The sequence below is a fragment of the Tyto alba genome, unplaced genomic scaffold (assembly GCF_018691265.1).
Source record: "Tyto alba isolate M040663 unplaced genomic scaffold, T.alba_DEE_v4.0 Super-Scaffold_35, whole genome shotgun sequence".
In the NCBI taxonomy this organism is placed as follows: domain Eukaryota; kingdom Metazoa; phylum Chordata; class Aves; order Strigiformes; family Tytonidae; genus Tyto; species Tyto alba.
This window is the reverse complement of record NW_024881310.1, coordinates 297,785-305,910: the sequence shown is the minus strand read 5'-3', so window position 1 is coordinate 305,910 and position 8,126 is coordinate 297,785. Positions and strand designations below refer to the sequence as shown.

General features: G+C 50.5%; 1 pseudogene; it reads right to left on the bottom strand.

Annotated features, from left to right (window-relative positions):
- Positions 1-6,974: 6,974 nt before the first annotated feature.
- LOC122154259 lies at positions 6,975-7,913 on the bottom strand (annotated as a pseudogene).
- Positions 7,914-8,126: the final 213 nt, after the last annotated feature.

The following is an 8,126-nucleotide window of genomic DNA, read 5'->3' as shown; positions in this document are numbered from 1 at the left end:
GTAAGAAAAAGAAATGCTCATTTAATGGAAGTGATGATGAAGGTGGAAAGCATGACTGTAACGATGAGATAGCTCATCCTCAGTCACACTGAACTTCACAGGAAGACAATGAGCAGCGAGGTTGATGTAAATCTATGTGCCTCAGATGGTCAGTACCACACCTTATTGGGCAACGACAACGTCAAGTTTGGGGATAAGAGCGACAAAAAGTAGCATTTGCTGCTTTCCAAAACTTGCAGCAAACTCCTGCCAGCAGGCAGCGGAGGCACGGATGCAGAAGCCACCCTGACAAGAATATTGTGCACGCTGAAAAATCGTTTTGGTTGAAGGCAGACCGTGACGAGGGCTGAACAGTTTGTCACAACAGGCAGAGCACAGCCTGACATTTCCGATCCTAGTTCATGTGACTGCAAAGAACAACAGGAAGGAAACTGGTGCTTGCAAAAGGCCTGGATCATGAGCATGAGCCATGGCCTTTGGTCACAGAGGACAAATGATCCAACCAGCTGGTGTGCATGTCAGATGCAGAGGGCAGTGGGGCCCATAAGAACTTGCCTATTTGACAAAAGGATTGCAAGGAACCAGGCTTACCTAGAAAGGCAATCTGCAAAGTCCTGATTTCAGCTGGGACAGAGTTAATTTTCTTCCTAGCAGCTGGTACAGTGCTGTGCTTTGGGTTTAGGGTGAGAACAATGTTGAGAACACACGGATGTTTTAGTTGTTGTTGAGCAGGGCTTATCCTAAGTTGAGGATTGTTCAGTTTCTCATGCTTCCAGTGAGGGGGGCACAAGGATCTGAGAGGGAGCATGGCCAGGACAGCTGACCCGAACTAGCCAGAGTGCTATTTGATACCACAGGACATCAGGCCCTGTATATAAACAGGAGCTAGGAAGGTGGTGGGTTGGCCGGGATGTGGATCAGTGCTTGGGGGGACCAGCTGGGCATGGATCAGTGGGTACAGAGCAATTGCACTGGGCACCCCTGGTCTTTTTCTTTGGTTTTATTCCTCTCTTTTTCTTATCTTCCTTTTCATTACAATTATTGCAACTATTTCTATTATTATTATTAATATGATTATTATTACTACATCTTGTTTCAATTATTAAATTCTTCTTATCTCAACTCATGAGGATTTTTTGCTGTTTTTATTTTTTTTTTCTGATTCTCCTCCCCATCCCACCAGGGGACATATGGGGATAGTGAGTTAGTGGCTGCATGGTGCTTAGCTGTCAGCTGGGGGTAAACCACAATATTCCTTTTTGGTGCCCAAAATGTCATCTGATGGTGTGACCACAGCCCTGAGCAGTACAGCTGGGAGTGGTAGTTGGTCCTGACACTAATCACCACTGGGCAGTACAGGACCTGCAGCAGGTGAGTTTGGGGTCTGGATGGTGCCGTTTGTTGTCCTGAGACAAATGTGAAGACTCTGGTTATGTCCTATTAAAGAGGAGCCCAAGCACCCCTCAGGTCGTTCTGGACATCCAGAGAAGTGGGGGGTGGGAGCAATGGGCAGGCCTGAAGCGTGTCTTCAAATCTTAGAGGTGTTTCTTTCCCAAGGTGGAGATGATGTGGGTACAAGGAGAGTGGCCTGATACTCTCCTGCCAGGCAGAGCATCCAGCCCAGGGGTACAGACGTCTGGAGGAGGCTCAGACCAGAGGTGTCTATAGGAGATCCTCCTGCCAGCACTGAATTTGGGAGATGCTTTGGCAGGGCTTCCTAAGGGCTGATACAAAGGAGACAATTCCATTTCATCTTCAAGACCAAACCTGTTGAAACACAAAAAACGTATGGGCTTTCATGGATGAAGTTGAGCAACCATGGCAGGAGGCCAGCACACTTTCTTGTCCACACTTGCCACTGCAGTTGCCTGTGCCTGAGCCTGCCCACTTGCTTTTCTGCAGCCACATTTTCACTGGAATTCCATGGAAATCCCAGCGCTCCTACTCTCAAGCTGGCATCCACTCCAAGCCCATGCAGCCTGGCCAACACTGAGGCACCAACCACCTAGTGCCCCTGTGTGCAGCCCAGGGCATGGCTCACACACCCCCTTTCCTTGTTGGTGCCCCTGCTCCCAGCACTGCTGTGCTGTCCCCAGATGCCACCCTCTTGCCACCAGCCTGCCTGTGGGACGGGGTGGAGATGCACAGAGGGCTGAAGGGGTCAGGCTGCCCTGGGGTAGCACAGAGACCTTGTCTGTACATGCAGGATGGAGCTAGGAAAGGCAGAGCTCAACTGGTGCTCAAACTGGCAAGGGATGCAGAAGGTAGCAAAAGGGACTTCGGTAAGGGTGTTGGCAGCACAGCAAGGCTAAAAAAAAAAAGAAAAGCGGCCCAAAACTCAGTGAGGAGTGGACCTAGTGACCAAGAACATGTGAAGACTTTCAGCAAGCTGGTTGGCCATACATGATTCTGTGGGTCCTCTATGGGGTGAGTTACAGCCAAGGGTGCTGAGGGTGCTGGCCAAGGTCAGTGTGTGGCTGCTTCTGTCACCCTGGAAAGGCCATGGCAGTCAGGAGGTTCCTGATGTCTGGGAAAAGGCAAACATGCCACCCATCTTCATGAAGAGCAAAAAGGAAGATGAGGGAGCTACAGGCTGCTCAGCCTCACGTCTGTCCCTGGGAAAGTGATGGAGCAAATCCTCCTGGAAGCCATTTCCAAGCACCTGAAGGAGAAGAAGGGGATTTGGAACTTCCAGTAAAAACTGAATAAGACAAATTCTGCCTGACCAACCTGAATACCATTTACAATGAGATGATGGGCCCTTTGGATAAGGAGATGATGTAGTAGCCCTCAGTGAAAAGGTCTGCCTGGGACCACACAAAGTTGAAGACAAATGCCTGTGTTCATCCTGTCACTGTGCTGGGACAACTCCAGACAAGAGGCCAGGCTGGGGACAGCAGCTCTGCAGAAAAGGACCGGGGTCTGGGTGCACAAGTGGGACAGGAGGGAGCAGTGTGCCCTTGGGAAAGGCAGGCCAACCTCATGTCTGGATTAGCAAAATCACAGCCATCAGGGAAAGGGAATGACTCTTCTTCCTATTCATGGACCCCAGTAGGATTGCTGTGTCCAGTGTGGGTCTCCCCAGCACAAGAAAGACCTTGACAGGCTGTGAATAGTCCAGCAGAGGCTGGAAAGATGGTTGGCGCCTGGAGCACATGTGTACTAGGAGAGGCTAAGTGGGCTGTTTGGTTTTGAGGGTTGGGTTTTTTTGGAGAAATCCCTCAGAGCCAGCAGAAGCAAGGGCCGGGGAGATGGTGGGATCTCGGTCAATAGAGATGTTCCAAACTCATGGAGACAAGGCTGGTGCACTTGACCTAGCACAAGTTGTCTGAGTATGGGCTTGGAGACCAGCTTAGGCAGGAGCTATGGCACATCAGGTCTGAGGGTCAGTATGAAGCTGTTTTCTTCTTTGGTCATAACGGTGGTGGAGTTGGGTATCAGAGTTGAGCCTGTATGCACCCTCACTGCACTGAATCATTAGAGCCCAATAAATTTTTCCTTTTAAAAAATTTTCCTTCTACCTGTGAGTGCTTGTGCAACCCTCACAGCTTCCATCCAGCAGAAATCGCTTCAGGCTGCCATGGTTCCCTTTGTACCAAGAAGAATCCTGGTGTGAGACATCTTGAAGGGCTCACCCATGCCTGAGCACAGTGTGAGCTCTTCTGCAGGAGTCATTCCTAGGCTGGCACTCATGCCATGGGCTGAGGACTATCACGCCCATCTCCAAGGCCAAGCCTTGCCAGGACCGTGCAGGCAGGCCAAGGCGACCAGCTCCAAGCAGAGACACACCCTGTGGGTGCCCACGCGCTCACAGAAGGGCACCCACAGAAACCTCGCCCAGCACAGAGGGGCTGTGGCAGTGCCGATGGGTGGCAGTGGGCAGAGCAGGGAGGACCTCCTCAGCTGGGCTGGCCAAGTCCTGCTGCCCCACATGGCCCCACAGCCCCATGGTGCAGGCACTGCGTGGACCAGGGGGTTGTTCAGGGTGGGGAAATGTCTGCCCAGCACAGACCCCGTGGCAGCCGTCCATGGTCTTCTTCCAGCAGTGGCAGCCTCTCACCACCACCCGACCCTAGGTGAGCCCACGTAGGATTTTGCAGGCAGCCATGTGTAAGAAACTGAAAGAATTGTTGCCTCAAACAGTCATAAACACAGAAAAATTTGACAAGCTTTGGCCATTGTGATCAGTCTAAGGAACGCCACCCAAGGAAGCATGGAGTGTATCGAAGGGTGCACAGCTCCACTCCCTCATGGTTGTATTGCCAAATTCCTTAGATAAGCCTCAATGAAGGGAAACAAATGAGTGAAACCATATGTTCAGGTTAAAGGAGTGATAAGAGAGAAAAGACCAGCACCAGAAGGACCTAAGCAAAAACTGAGGAAAAAATCAATGGTGTTGGGGCGAGCACAACCACTGACTCAATTGACAAGGGGGTAGGGGCACCTGATCCCCCTTCCATGCACACACAGAACCCACCTTCCACCTTTTCCTCATCTCTCATGGAAATGAGTTGGAGGAGAACCTGCCTCTCCTTGTTTAGTATGAACATCAGCAGAGAAAATGAACTTAAAAGGCAACAGAAAACTTTGCTGGGGGTGCACCTACCGCTCAAGATTACCAGACCTGAGACAATGCTGGAACTTGGGGTGTGATCCACATACTTTTGACTCTCTTTCTCTCTCTCCCTTTTCCTTTTCTTCCTTTCTTTTCTTCCTTACAGGTTTATTAATAAGAGGCCACATTGCTTGCTATCCTTTTCCAAGTTTAAGTTGTTTCTACTGCAAGTAAAACATTTTAACCAGTCATTTGTGTCATTTCACTTTAATTTAACCCAAGGGGACCACAGAACCTTTATGCTTCCCTGCATTCCCAGTCTGGCTCATAACAACCTTGGAAAGGCTCATTGCCAGTACGATATTCATTTTTGGCTACCTGGCCTCTGCCTTCAAATGCACGCTATGAGAGAAGCACACCTGTGGAGCACCTCGTCTGCACAGTCAGAAGGGGTTCTGTAAGCATCAGCAATGTTGCCCTCAGGAAGAAGGCATTCTCACTGCCAGAAGGCACAGAGCACATTTAGGGAATATTAATACACTCAGAAACACACCTCCGTGGTTCACCTCGCTGAACTTCCTTCACCATTCTTTTAAGCAATGAACACAGAGAAATGTTCTTCCTCCTAGGGGTCCTACTAGGAGGAGTGGAAAAGAAGGACCTTGGCCCTCCATGGTGTCGGAGAAGAGCAGAATGCACCTCATTCAAAAGAGGGAAACAGCAATATGTTTTATTGAGGTAAAGTACTAAATAGACAGAGTTCCATAAGTGCAATGGAACTGAACAAAGTTTTGACAGGGGCTTGATAAGGTTCAGTAAGATTGATGGTGAGGTTCACCTTACTAATTACTGCATGGAGGAAACCCACAAAGGAAAATAGAGTTAGAATTGAGTTAGAATGTTTCACATAGAGACCAGAGGTGCAAGGAGAGAGGAGGACACTCCCACTGTGTCGCACTCCAAGGGCCCCCATAACAAATCCTGTCATGTGTAAAGAGGGGTCCAGCCCAGTGAGCCAGACTGGGAGCCCCCACATCCCAGACCGGCCATGCAGGGTTACTGGGGTCAAGTCTGGGCTTTGAACTGTGCAGGAAGACACAGTCCATGTGGGCTACGAAAATGGAAAACCAGGGCAAAATGCCAACTTTGGAAGGCCATGTGCGTCGGAACAAAGTGGAAAAGACCCAAAGGGGATCCCCAGGAAGAACCACATGAAGGAGAAGAAACAGACAATGGGCCTGTGAAATGCAAACTGCTTTTTGAGGTGTGACACCAAAAATTCAGGTGGTGGGGGGGACATCCAATTCCCCATGCTTGTGAGGGATCTCACAGCTACCTGTAAGACCATTGTGGCGGGCAGTGCTACATGTTTTGCCTTGTCCTTCGGCTGACGACCTGATCAAAAAGCTCTGTCTGACTGAGCCAGGGGAGAGGTCAGGAGTGGGATGGGACTTGGGCACTCACCCCACAGCTCCAACCCTTCTGAAGGGCACAGCAGCCCCAGGGAGCATCCCAGGGAGGGACAGCATCCCCAGTGTTCCTACTACTTGAGCTGGTCCAAAGTGCATGAGGAAAGAGAGGCCAGGCACTCTCTGTCTCTCCTGCATTCATGCTGCAAGTGATCCCCAGCCCTGGCTGCCTTTGTTCCCCTTCTGCCTCCCCACCAGCCCTGCTGCCCAGGACAGAAGGAGACCCCCTGCCCTGGGGCTCCTCGAGCAGCTTCCACATTTCTCCAGTCTCCTTTCCCCATGCCTGTTGCATTTTTGCTGGCTCACACTGAACTGCAGGGCATGGCTCATGGGTGTCTGGATTAGTGCTTTACTCCGGATGAGTTTCACCTTTGAGGGGTGTCTCATCTCCTGATTGTCCATTCACTGCCCACACCAGGGCACACAGAGAGTGTCCTTTCTTTCCTGACCCCTCCAGAATCCTTTCCACAGGGAGCACTACATGCCATCAGCCCTGCTATATATGTGGCTACCTAAGAGGTAACGGAGAGCTCCTGCAGCACCTACACAGCCCCTCGACACCAGGAATAGTCTTTAAAAGCACCACTTGGTGTCCAGTAGATCTCAGAGTTGTCACAATTTTCACCTCCAATACAGTGAGAAAAGATTGAGAAAAAACATTTTTAAAAGTCCAATTCTTGTGCTTATTTTTGGCAGCATCTTTCTTAGGACAGCCCAGCCTTCAGGCACTGCCCGCAGGTGACCCCTTTTATTGCTGAGATGCTATCATGTCGGCTGGATTAGGTAGAGTTTTCAAGGCATTTGTGAAAGGGTCAGACACAAAAGAAGCCTCTAGAGAAGTAGAATGAAGCCAAGCAGTTACCTCTTACGACAATTATTACAAGGGAAATATAAATCAGAAGTCTGACCTAATCCAAGTTGCAAGTAATCTGCAGAATAGGTGAGGCAGGTTACTGCTGGTGGAACAAGGTGCGTTGGATCAATTCCTTCACCGCATCCTTGAGCTCCCTGTTCCTCATGCTGTAGATGAAGGGGTTCAAAGTTGGAGGTACCACTGAGTACAGAACAGCCACCACCAGATCCAGGGATGGGGAAGAGATGGCGGGGGGCTTCAGGTAGGCAAAAAATGAAGTGCTGATGAACAGAGCGACCACGGCCAGGTGAGGGAGGCATGTGGAGAAGGCTTTGTGCTGTCCCTGCTCAGAGGGGATCCTCAGCACGGCCCTGAATATCTGCACATAGGACAGCAAAATGAAAACAAAACAAGCAAAGATGACAAATACAATAGCCACAAGAAATCCAATTTCCCTGAGATAACCTGAGTCTGAGCAGGAGAGCTTGAGGATCCGGGGAATTTCACAGAAGAACTGGTCCACCACGTTGCCGTGGCAGACAGATATTGAAAATGTATTGGCTGTCTGCAGCAGAGCATTGAGAAACCCACAGCCCCAAGCAGCTGCTGCCATGTGGACACAAGCTCTGCTGCCCAGGAGGGTCCCGTAGTGCAGGGGTTGGCAGATGGCAATGTAGCGGTCGTAGGCCATGATGGTGAGAAAAGCACACTCTCCTCCAAGGAAAAATACAAAGAAAAAGACCTGGACAGCACAACTTTGGTAGGAGATAGCCCTGGTATCCTAGAAGGAATTGGCCATGGAATTGGGAAGAGTAGTGGAGATGGAGCCCAGGTCAAGGAGGGCGAGGTTGAGGAGGAAGAAGTACATGGGGGTGTGGAGGTGGTGGTCGCAGGCGATGGCGGTGATGATGAGGCCGTTGCCCAGGAGGGCAGCCAGGTAGATGCCCAGGAAGAGCCAGAAGTGCAGGAGCTGCAGCTCCCGTCTGTCTGCAAATGCCAGGAGGAGGAAGTGGGTGATGGAGCTGCTGTTGGACATGGTCTCCATATGAACCCAGGGGCCTGTACCAGAGGGAAAAGACAGTGACAAGTGAGGACAGACTTCTCTGTGCAAAACCAAAGACATCCCTCAAATATTCATACTCCCTCAGCCAAAACCCCTCCCTTTCTCCTGCTTCTCAGGACCTTTCTGCAGCTCCCTGGATGTTGCTCTGGTTTTGCTGGCTGGGGGTGCTGTGAAGAGCAGGGCCCG